Consider the following 13,535-nt stretch of genomic DNA (forward strand, 5'->3'; position numbering starts at 1 on the left):
GACAATTCTGAAGGTTCATCTAAATGTCCAAAGGAAACTTCAGAATAGACGAACCAATGTTTAGATTGCATTCAGTCACGCAATTCCTAGGGAAAAAAACTAGAAGTTTTACATGTAAAATGAGGGAAATTATAAAGTGGGTCAAATTTCAAATCTTATCGTCGAGAGTGCTCAAACAGTTATACAAATGATGCTGTTGAAAACGTCTATAAACTTATAATAATGACAGAAAAAATTCATTTCTTCTTATGACGGATTCTTTCATTTTATGCCGGAGAGAAGTTGTGCAAAAAATATATCGTTTAAGTAAAAAGGCAAAAATGTAAAATATATACATTTTAAAGTAATTTGTGATTTAGACCCTTCAAGAATTCGAAAGGTATATGTCAGTAGTTAGAAGCCAAGAGGAACACTTCAAGATTTCATGTTCAAGTAAATCTTGAATAAAAATAACGAAAATTATTAAAGAAGTATATTTTAGGTTTGTTTCTGAAACTTTCGTTTCTTGGACGATACCCTAAACAAAGATTGACAAAATGACTGTGATTATTATATTAAAAGATTTATTAGTTTAATTAAAGTTTATATTTTCAATACCTTTAATCTCTAGCTATCTATACCACCATCAAACCTCTCTGTATTTTGAACAAATAAAAATGGCTTAAGTTAATTAACCCATTTTATTATGATTTCGATCTATAATATAACTTCTTCTTGTATGTAGTCTTCCTCAGAATGCAAATGAGTTAAGATTATTTAAAGCGGAGTTCTCGAAAGTTTTATTATGTTATAGCTTCTGGTAGCGACACTCGCAGTTGCACTCTCTCTCGCCTAGCTCTGTTAAATGTGTGGAGTAGGAACAATTTAATGTAATCGCGTGTGTCCATCACTATTTTGGTAATATTAACCAAATGAAAAACGTTAAGCGATGAGAAAATATTCTTCAAAATAGCAATGGAATTAAACTGATTAAATATATCTTGAAGCATATAAATACTTTCACAAGATTTTAATTAGGAAAGAATGTCATTAATAATTGACTATCTCAAATTATTATGCAAATATTCATCTACGAACTGTAGATGTTCATAATGTTTCTGACAATTATTTGATGGATGCTGTACCCCTAATCTTAACACTCAGAGAACATCGTTCATCTCAGCGTTTGTACGAGTCAACCGATTTCACTGTGTTCTTCTTCAGAAAGATTATTAAATGAGATTGCTTGGAAAGTCCTATCTCATGTTAGGCAAATAGCCCTCGTGTGCTTTGTCATGTTCAACTAACCTAATCTAACCTTGTACAGTCATTAAGCTTATCTGGATGAAAAATGAGCAATGTCCTCGCCGGGATTCATATTCCGAACTTTTCGAGTGCTAATCGGACAATATTTCCAGTTGCACCACGAAGGCACACCGTACAGAGAGGGAAAAAAACCTTAAAAGCCGTTTTTTCATCATTTATTAAAAGGCTTATTTCTTTGGTCGAATAATATGTATGTAATGAATTTATATTAGTTAGAGGCTGAACTCAGTTTGACGGCTGACACTGTGCTTTCATTTAACAGAAGAATTAATAAATATGTTACCGTGAAAGACCAAAATCTAGAGAATGTCAACATATTTCGATGAATGTCAGCATTCATATAGTTGCACTCTCCGAAATATTTGTATAATATGTTTTGTATTTGTATAAGAATATTTTGGAAAGTATATAGGGTGTATATCCGAATATATATGGTGTATATCCGAAATATTTGTTAAATATGCTTTGGTCCCACTTACACCGGCAAATGTTGACATTGGTCTTGCAGTAATGGTGAATGTTGAATGAAAATTATTTGTCACGATTTTAAATCATACTTTATTATTAAAACATGTAGAGTCCACTTGATTAACTCCTGTGTGAGAACTGGAATAGTTGTTGCACAGAAAGAAGGGTTAAAAGTACCCTTTATTACACTCTTAAAATTTACAATGCGTCATCTCGACGCTAACATACTACGCCTATGCTTGAGCGGTAATTGAATTCAAAGATGTAACTAAAGACTTGAAGATTTACAGGGCTCAGATAATTCCTGTTTCTTAAAGCCCCGTCGAAAACTAGTGGCAGCAAGTAAATACAGTTAAGCCTCACGAACCAGTAATAACTCTGGGAGCAGATGCTTGCGCAACAGAGGGACGGCAATAGCCTAACTTTCTCTTTCCCACTGAACCTCGGTTTTTAAACTCTTTCTTCAAGGTAGAATTTGCATTACTTCACGCGAGCTACCTAATTTAAATATTCTGGCATTGACAATTAAGGGAATGAAGGCTTATAGGAAAGAATAACAAATTAAATAAAATTGGTTATTTTAAAAAATATAAATCCCTACAAACGTATTATGTGTTAAAATAGGAGAAACTTAAGTAACAGAAGATGTAAACAATGTGATAAACTTAAAATAATACCAATAATAAAATTACTTAACTATGCGATCGATGTTATACAATTTTATTTATTGCAACAACTTGAACTGTTACGACACGTTCTGGACGTAACAGTTTAAGTTGTGATATAACTACCTAGTTGTGATTGCTGTGATATTTTCGACCAAATGCACAGGCGTCTCCTGCACTAAAGATTTCATATGCCCTCAGAAGGGGTACAATGGGTTGATGTCCGGTGAGCTAGGAGGCCAAGCCACAAGTCCGCGACGTCCGAAAAATCGTGTAAGATATTCCACCTCTCAGAGTGAAATGAGAATTCATGTTTCATGGTAATTATTGCTCAACTAGACGGGTAGTATCACACCTCTTATTTTGTAAAAACTATTTATACTTACCCTTTATAAAAACATTTATTAATTTATGCAGGCTGTTAATTAACATTTTAGTAAAATTATGGAAGAGCACACGAGAACTAAAACTGGTAGCGCATTAGTGAAAACTTATTAAAGATAACCCATATAGAGTGCCGTCCAAAAGTTAAGGATCAGCATGTTTTTCAAAACCAGTACAAAAATGTCAGTAACATTTAAATTCTCAGCTTACATACATGATAGTAACGAAGCTTAAGGAAATATATGCAAAGAGAATAGATAATACATTTATTTTATAGATTTTATAGAAGTTAGTACTTATATAGAAGTTAAAGAGAAAATGAAAAAACTGTAAGTTTTGTTCACGAGCGTTCTCTTAGTTGCTATTAGCAATTCGTTGACAATATCCAGGACAGTCGATCAATGTCCAAGAGAAGTCGTTTACCCAAATGATTGAAGTGGCAGGCGATCGGGTGGATCGAAATGGGGATGTCACAAGCTGACGCTGTTAGACGTCTCAATGTCTCTCGTAATGTGGACCACCGACTAAGGAAATCAGTCTTAATCCGAGGATTCTGTGTCTAGATGACATGTTCCAGGCAGTTTAAATGTTACACCACCTGGCGGAAGACCGTTATTTAGAAGGAACAGCAACATTACTGTGCCACAGCTCATGGCAGATCATTTAGTGGCAACTGGAACAAGAATCTCAGCTACTACAGTTGACAGACGCCTACACAATACAGGTCTGTATGCAAGATGACCACTTGTTTGTGTCCCTTTGATTTGAGGACACAGAAGTGCTCGTTTAAGAGCACTTCTGTGTCCTGGCAAGAGAACAAGTTTCGTGGACCAGTTAACAATGGGCATATGTTCAATTCACAGACGAGTCAATGGAGAAGGACTGACGAGGCAATGAAGAAGGAAAATGGAGAAGGATTGAGGAGCCAATGGAAAAGATCTGAGGTTGTCAGCTGATCTGGACGAAATAACGCACCAGATACACCCAATTCCACATTGTGGAAAGACACAGTTACAGAAATAGTAGAACAATGGTTTAGGCTGGGATCTCTCTTAGTGGTCACTCAGTCCTGCATGTGTTCCATGCAGGAACTTTTACCAATGCGAGATATCGAGACAAGATTCTTGATCATTATGTCTGCCCATGTGTCGCTGCTATTGGTCCTGGATTTATTCTGTTGGATAAAAACGCGCGACGGCACCGAGCTCGGGTTGCTGAACAATATCTTGAGGATCACAGTATGGAGCGAATGGAAAGGCCAGCTCAATCGTGGGACCTGAATTCGGTAATGCATCTTTGGGACTACCTTGGGAGACAGGTTGCTGCTTTTTTTTTCCAATGCCGTTAGATAAGCTTGAACAAGGATTATTTTATGTCTGATCATTGCTTCCCATTTTATTGACCGACGATTTAATTGCAGTATGGAATGTCGCTGCTCCCAATGTATTGCAGCTAGGTATGGACATATTCCTTATTAGAGCACGTTTCTATAATGTTACCACCACATTTTTCATCAAAATACTGTGATGCACCGTTCTTCCAAGACTGGATTTCTCTCCAAAGAGTGCATTCTTTTGTTGTAATACAAGAATTTGTTGTTATTTTTGTTGTTTATAATTTTAGAAACATTCTACATCGCATTCATTAAAGAACTGTTTAGTGAACATATCCTCTAAATTTCTTGTTTCTATATTACTTCATTCTCAAATTAGACACAAAAAACATGATGTTACTTAACTTTTGGACGGCAGTGTATGTTACACATAACAATACACACGCAACCTGTCCAGTGCAACCAATTCGAGAAGAATTATCCGCATTTAGCAATCCAATCATATGTTTCTTGGTCACTAGTAAGCTCCTATTTGCGTAAAATTACGTATTTGTGCGGCACATACTATTTTAAAAGATCTCCTTTAGTAATTGAGTCATTTGTGCTTAACATACCAAATACTTTGTCAAATTGTTTTGCGGACTTCCGTGAATATCGAATCATATGATCAGGCTTCTTGGAAACGTTGTTTTGCTAATCATGTTCTTACGTCACAAATAATTACCTCTGTTAAGAATTGATTGCCTACTTTACAAATAAAAGGGACTTTTGCTAAAACGTAGTTCCTCTTTATATATCTATATCTATATATATTATTTAAAAACTACTTTTTTTTCTCTTTCACAGTTGGAGAACAAGCGTAGTTTTCGACGATTTTTACCTCATTGGCGCAAATAAAAACGTCACAAAATATTTCATACTCGACTAATCAAAAGCATGGCACACTTGTAAACTTCTTTGTCTTATAGCTATGTCCAGTTTATTTTCAGAAACGAACGAATAGGAAGATTATTGATAGTATAAAAAGTGAAAACATTATTAATTATGTAATCCCTTGTAATGAGCAGATTTTACTCTCATATATAACCGTAACTACTAGCTAGAAACTCGAAAACGTCATCCATGAAAACATGATACGTAAGATTATTGGCCTTAATTCTCATCAAAGGGATTTTACAGTAACTAATTGTTTCCATACATCTTATTTCACAAATAGAAATTAAAGTTCTAAAGATGTAAATATTAATATTTACTGTATGAAACCTGTTTAAACATTTTAATTTTTGATTTGATTTACATCAATCTAATTTTCACAATTTTTTAAATATCCTTGTTTTAACAAACACAGTTATCTTTTCCTTAAGAATATATTCATTTTTGAAGATTGTAAGAAAGATGCAAAGCAAAAGCAAAAAGTGAAGATTCTCTGAAATAAAAGTATTATTAATAAAAAAACAATCAACATTCAGCAGTTGCAATATCAAACACATAAATGTTTCTTCCATTATAAAATTGTAGGAAATATAATTGTAGATACAAATACAATTTGTAGGAAACACAAATGCAATTGTTGGAAATACAGATTATAGGAAAATGGGGTTTTCATATACAGATTCACGAAAGATTACTTAAATTGCAATGTTGATCATTTCGGAAATTTAACATCGACCCTCCACGCTCCACTGTAAGCGCTGTGCAGTAAATTTCTTTCTGAGATGTATAAGGACCGCACTGATTAAATTTTAGACTTAAGTTCCCTCTTATCTCTGAGTCTATGAAAGAAAAATCTTTTCCAGTAATTTTCAAGAGCTTCTCCATTAACCTTTTTCTGATCTGTTTCGTCCTGAATCTGCACTTCGGAAATATTTAGAAAAGTTTCAGATTACTCAAAGAAATTAATCCGTGCATTAGTCTTAATTTTTTCTTAAAAGATAATTTAAAGTTTTAGATATGAAAATGTGAATACACTTAATATCATTATAAGGTAAGAAAAATCATCTCTAAATAGTGGCAGAGTTTAAATTTTTCCCTTTCGATAAAAGGTTCTAAGTCTTTCGCATAATATGAGCATCACAAATAAAATACTTTCACTTAAGGGGGCTCATACATCTTAAACCCCTAATGATCTTCGAATATGGGACTCTTGCAAGAATTGGGATATTTTATTTATTTTAAAAGCAATTACTTCCAACATTTTACAACCGACTACATAACAAGCTGCTTTGGGAACTAGTAACCAGAAAGTTTGTGTTGCCACAAATATTTTTGTAATTTAATCCGCTTTGGGACAAAATTTTTCGTCATGCTTTGACCTTGCGCGCATGATATTTTAAAAATGGCTAATGGTACATACTTGAAATTAGATGGAATTCTTTATATGGGCACTATTTTCTAACTGAACCAAAAATCTGATGAATATGTTAATATTAAAAAAAATTATGCACGAAAACATTACAGATTTTTTTTAATAAAATACATTTTATAAACTCAACTCCAAATAAAATAAAAATTTAACATGAAATTCTTAGAATTTTTGGTTCACAGTAGTTTCCAAATGTTATAAAAGCTATATATTAAATATGAGAGTTAAATTTTGCAAAAGAATGTTTTAAACTGTGCGCGCAAGGTGGAAACATGACGAAAAATTTTGTCACTAAGCGGATTAAATTATAAAAATATTTGTGGCAACACAAACTTTCTGATTACTATTTCAGAAAGTAGCTATGTTATGTAGTCAGCTGTAAAAAGTTGAAAGTAATTGCTTTTAAAATAAATAAGTTATCCCAATTCTTGCAACAGTAACATATTCGAAGATCATACGGATTTTAAGGTGTAGGAGTCCCCTTAAAGAGTTTGATTATCATAAACCATATTCAAACGCTTAACAGCCGTACAATGGATTTTCGTTGTGACTGAAATATCAACTCAGAGACTTAAAAATGGTTTAAAAGAATCATTTTATTTAAATACAAACTTGAACATAAATTCCCTTCTCGTGCTGGCCCACCAGCGGCCGAGCGGTAATGTCGCTGAACACTGGTAGTTCGGTCCGAGGTTCGAATCCCGCGAACGGGCTGGCTGCATGGGTGTTTTCGTGGTTTTCCCCATGTGTAACGTGTATACGAGCCAGTTTCCCTTAGAAAGTCCTCCACGAAAGGCATCCCTCCCCTTAGGCAGATAGCCCTAGTGTGCTTTGTCATAATTAAATAAACCAAAACCTCTTGATGAAACCAGTCTTTCCTTTCATAATTAAATACACCACCACCACCACCACCCTTCTCGTGCTAACAAGATCTACCACCACTTGTAACGATGCAAGTGAAGTAATAGTCAAAGTTAAATTGAAACGTACTTTTAGTAGTGAAAGACTACACAATTAAATTTAAATCTAATTTGGCTCAAAGCTATAACCGAGGTAACAAATAACGTAAGCAGCAAATAATGCAAATCCAAATAATTACAAACTTAACCGAAATGTCTGAGCTAAATTAGTGTCGCCTCGGGATGCAGAAACATTCTGCGCCTTACCATCCGAAAACGTTATCCGACTACGTTCTGATCGTCAATTTTGAAGAAATATTTCAAAACATTTTATTACTTTAATTTAAAGCTTATATATTTAGCTTTCAAAAACTATTTTTATTTTGTCTCTTCTGTGATTAGAAGTAGAATTATGGCTATTTTTATTCTACACCATGAACCGAAAATTGCTGTTTAAAAGGCCGGAAGTTCCTGTTTAAATGGCCGGAAGTTGATGTTTAAGGGACAAAGACTGCTCTAAACAAGAATATTTCATTTGAATACTGTTAGCGATATTCAAAAGATCATTTTGAAATATATGTATTATTATTATGTGCTTGGAAGCAAGATTACTTTCGAAATTTCAGTATCATATTTGGCAACATTTCCGTTTGCGTCTACATTCTGATTTGATTACACTCTGATTTAGCGTGCTTGCTGTTATTGAATATTATTTTTTGTCTCATTCTGCTTTGTTATTTTAACATTGTGATAAAATACTTTCACTTTATTATTGTAAACGTCGTAATGGGTTGGCGTGGAACTTTTCGTTCTAAAAAACGGCGATTTCCTGGAAACAAATCTACTGTGAAAGCTTCTACCAGTGAATCGAAACTAGGAAACAATAAAACATTTTCTGAAAGTTATAATGAAGCTAATAATGAAGCTGGTAATGGGATATTCGATGTTGAAATTCTAAAATCCGTATTTACAGCATTATCCCGTCCAGTGTGTTTCGAAACTCAAAACAATAATGAGAGTTTTAATAACGTATCATACCAAAAGTATCATACCAAAACAAGTGTTTGTTGAGTTGACAACATTGTGTCTTGGTTCCTATACAGGAGTAATACAGTTTAACAATAGATTTTTGGGTATGTTAAAAATATTGGGAAACTTAATGTGAAACATGGACAATATACTGTCAAGGGATATAACTGTATTGATAAAACTCGGATTGTCGATTCAAAACGGCATTCTTTACATTCCGCAAAAATCACAAGAATAGAATTAAGAGTTTCTTTAAAGAAAAAAATCTTCTAAAATAGAGTTAACAGAAAGTGCAATATACAAAACAGAGCACGTTTAGCAATGTAGCATATCAATTTCTAATATATTTTCTAAAGATAAAACTTTAAATATGTTTTTTGAAAAACTTGTTTTTGTCAATATTTCTAATACGAAAAACATCGTAACTTAAAATATTACTATAACAATTTTATGATACTTCCCACACATTATTCTATAGAATATTCGGAATTAAATGGACTGAAAGTTTAGGTTTATATACATATTTAAGATTTTTTCAGACAATTTTGTAAATGAAGAGAGAAAAATTTCTCGAAAAATAGCCAGTGTATGTACTCAAACAGGTATATTTAATAGACATTTTGCTTTATGACTTAGATTTTACGCCATTTTATTCCTTATGCTTTAATAAGTATAAGTGCAAAAAATAAAAGTAAAATATTGGTAAATAATTTTTAGTTAACTAATCTCGTAATACTGAAATTTGAATACATTTTTTATCCAAAATGTGACAAAAAAGTAAAAATTACATTTTAATAATATGTTTATAAACTGTTTCTATCATTTTAGGTAGCATTCTGCTAATTAACACCAAAAATGAATTTATTTGTACACTTTTTCAAAAGTAGGGTATCGAACTTAGTCGGATACCTTAAATACTATCTAACCGATTTACATTTCTTGTGAGGAAATGGAAGGAGAAGTTATAGTTTAAGCTGAAATTATAAACAACCGATTAATGAAAAATAGTAGTAACCTTATTATATAAAATTATCTTATTATACAAATCAAAATTTCAAAACATATATTTACTAAAATAATTTCAAAGCTATATTTTAAAATCTGTTTTATGCTTCAATACTTCTTATATTGCTATTTTTAAATGTTTTTAACATTTTAGTACAAAACATTTTGCTTGTAGAAATACATATAGTAATCTTTCAACTTAATATTTCTGGGCATTAATTTACCATTTCTTCCATAAAGTAAGCATAAAATTAATAGGACTTGTACGATTAAGAAATTTGAAAAATGTATTTCAATTCTAGCATTTCTATTTGATATTTCATAAACACGTAATTACTCGAAACAAATTTATACATACTCAATTGATATTCTGAGATTATATTAATAGTTAAATAAGCAGAAATAGATACTTTAAAGACTAAAGCCATTTTAAATATTTAAATAGGCATATATTTTAGTCTAGAATTAAATATCTAATAAACTGTCGTAAAAATTCTTCAATGAGTTTGAAAACTTGCCAGAAACTTATTTGAAAAATTAGTTAATTCGGTAAACACAATCGGCTGCACATCTTTTTTATTATCATTGTTTTAATGGGTACTTTTCGGTTTTGCCGGCGCAGCCGATAAAGTCAATAATGGTACAATCAATAATAATGGTAATAAAATCAATAAGTCGCCAATAATTGTACGATTGATACCAAACGGAATACCCTCGCTGGTAACCTTTTGCGCCTCATTTTCAAAACAAGTGACAGCCATTTATTACCAGATTGATTGTTTCTTTCAATACTGGCATACAATTACATAGAATTTTTATCAGATAGTTCAATTTTATGGCCCTGGCACTTCGTGGTAATTAAGTCAATTAGGATGCAATCACACCGCACACCCAAAGGCGAAAATATAGAAAAGGCAAAGTCAAGGGTTAAATTCATCAATTCTAATGAGAATGCACTAGCGAAGTAAACCACTGCGGTTTTACATAATTTCCGAGTAAGCTATTCGTACGAATTGAAATAATTCTTTCATTTAAACTTGTATTCCAAATTAAGATTTAACTTGAAATTAATGTAGATAATTATTGAGAGAATTAGATTTTTGTAGCGTAGTTTATGTGAGATGAGATCACTTGGGGTCACGTGATATGAACCGGCGAATCAGGATGTTGTACCATAAAAGCATAGTAAATTCTTAAATTAATGTCTTTTGACAAATTTATTGGCTTTGTGAGTTATTTATTGGCTTTCTACAAAATTTTAAACGCTATTAAAATGTTTATGCCTTCAAAATAAAAAATTTTTAAGAACTAACATTTGTTAATATTTTTTATGTGTATACTGTATGTTGCCGCCAATAAAGTCTGCTTGCCGGAATTTGCGCCGGCGAAACAGAAAAGTACACTGCTCAAAAAAAAAAAAAAAAAAAAAAAAAAAATGGGACAGTCTTCAATCTACTGGGCCGATTGACATAATTCAAATTGCGTTCTTCATGTCTCGAAAGCGCGACTTAGGATATATATTAGATTTATATATAGGACTATTCTAACATAGGTATTTTGACACAAAATCGGACTTTTTCTGAAATAACATACCAATTTTTTTACATATTTCAATTCTACGACTCAAATTACGCCTAAATATGAAATTTTGTAAAATTTGGAGCGAAATTTACGGAGACATTCACAAATTTATGTTGGCAATTTTTTGTCAGTTTGCGCCAAGAATAGTTCACTTGGCGAACTTCTTAATATATGGCAAGCTAGTTTCCTTTCCCGTGAGAGGAAAAAAAGTCACCATCGTTCCTTTTTCCAAATAATATTCTTTATATTATATTTTTAATTATAACTTATCATTTTAAGTAATTTTTTCTTTTTCGAATTTCATTTTAATTGTTTAAGTTGCATGGTTTTTTTTCGAATAACTGTTTTAAAAATTTCTACTTACCTATTCGAACTGCGTAAATAAAGGTGCAGCATTTATTTTTTTTCAAATAGTTTTCTTTATATATATTTTTTTCATAGTTATTATTTTAGGTAATTTTTAAATTCTTAACTTTTATTTCAATTGTTTGTGTTGCATTGTCTCTTGAGATAACTGTTTTAAAATTTTCTATTAATTCCTTCGAATTGAGCATTTTAAATATATTTATTAATATAAAATTTCCAGAATTTGATTTTAATTATTTGAATTGCGTTTCTTTCGGAGGAATACTTTGTAACCCAGACTACGATGCGTTTGAAAACTGCATATATTAAAAGAGAAAATACAGTAAAGCACAGTTAACACGCCTTTCAATGTTCCGTTCAGAAAAGATATACTATATAAATAAGAGAGACATTTAACTTAGGATTGAGACATTTTAACTTAGGATGACTTGCATACACTGCTTTAAACAGTTTTATCATTGTGCCCATTGCTTTACACAATTTTATCCTACATTTGGCTTCTTAAATGTTATTCATATTTTAGTCAAATATTTTATTTTTGAAATCGTAAGAATCAAATATCATAAGATTAAAAAGTTTTAAATAAAAAAAAAAAAAAAAATACAAATACTAAATTTTACCGTAAAATTTATTTTTTCTTCTCTTTTTCTTCAGGCATTCTACTTTATTCTTGCTCTTTTTCTTTAGGCATTCCGCAAATATATTAAAAAGCATCCAAATTTTCGAAATATCTTGATATTTCTGACAATCATTTTAAATAAAGTTATCGCCTTCCATTTCATAAAGGCCCAAAAACGGCCGAGCGGTAAAGTCGCTGAACACTGATAGTTCACTCCGGGGTTCGAATTCCGGTAAACGGGCTGGTTGCATGGGCGTTTTCGTGGATTTTCTCATGTGTACCGTGTATGCCAGCTGATTTCCCTTAGAAAGTTCTTCACAAACGCATCCTTCCTTTTAGGCAGATAGCCCTGCTTTGACGTAACTTAATAATTCAATTCAATCCATTTCATCAATATTTGGTCAGAGCCTTTATCAGTTATTAGAGGATAAACATTTTGAAGGCATGAGATGAAAGGAAAGACTGGTTTCATCAAGAGGTTTTGGTTTATTTAATTATGACAAAGCACACTAGGGCTATCTGCCTAAGGGGAGGGATGCCTTCGTGGAGGGCTTTCTATGGGAAACTGGCTTGCATACACGTTACACATGGGGAAAACCACGAAAATGCCCATGCAGCCAGCCCGTTCGCGGGATTCGGACCTCGGACAGAACTACCAGCGTTCAGCGACATAATCGCTCGGCCTCTGTTTCATCAGGAGAAAAAAAAAAACATCTCTAGGTGACATCCACATACATGACTGGATAAACTCTTGAATCTTCAAATAATTCGAATGAGAAAATCATGGGATTCTCCATTTATGATACGATATGATGTTTTACAACGTAATTTAAATTTATACAACCATATAGTCTAAAACCAGTCGCTCTTCACTTTAATCTGCAATGATATCGTTTTTGTCTTTTCTGTTAACCACAAGCTCAATTGATGGTATTTGCTGGTGTACACGTCCAAGTGTTTTTTCTTTGAACACCTAAATTCTTTGAAGTATCCTGAAAGTATATTCAAAAGCGTCCAACTTTTTGAAACATCTTGGTATGTCTGACAGCCATATTTTCCTGCAAATTTTTGCTTACTTTTCTCCCTAATTTTCTTCTTTCCTTCCACAGTTATTTTCAGTGCACACACAAGAAAATTAAGATTTTTCGATTGCTAGACTTCCATAAATTTTGCATTCTTGTCAATTTTTAAAAATATCAAATACATGAATTTCGTTTCAGCTGAAGACAGCTTTTCATTTTCTAGTCATTTTAAATATAAATAAAGTTTGAAGCGAAGTCCAAAGGATAAATAATTTAATTAAAAGATTTTTGCTAAATGACAAAGAAATAAAACAGTCCAGAAGGGTTTATTCTCTACCACCAAGGAACCCGATTCTTATATCGGCTGAAACAATCTAAATCATAGTAAAGATCATGTTTTTTTATACAATCTATAACTCGAGAGAAAATTTAGCTTCTTAAAACATTCTTTCTAAGAGGATTAATATAAAAGATTATATTTATATATATATTTTTAA

At 32.1% G+C, this 13,535-nt stretch overlaps 1 protein-coding gene across 4 annotated transcripts in view; it reads right to left on the reverse strand.

Annotated features, from left to right (window-relative positions):
• Window positions 1-13,535, reverse strand: part of LOC118193720 (calcitonin gene-related peptide type 1 receptor-like) — a 666,801-nt gene that overhangs the window by 96,813 nt on the left and 556,453 nt on the right. The gene's annotated exons all lie outside the window — the stretch shown is intronic.

This window comes from Stegodyphus dumicola, chromosome 10 (genome assembly GCF_044657685.1).
Source record: "Stegodyphus dumicola isolate Sdum_Otavi_A_Nest chromosome 10, ASM4465768v1".
Taxonomy (NCBI): Eukaryota; Metazoa; Arthropoda; class Arachnida; order Araneae; family Eresidae; genus Stegodyphus; species Stegodyphus dumicola.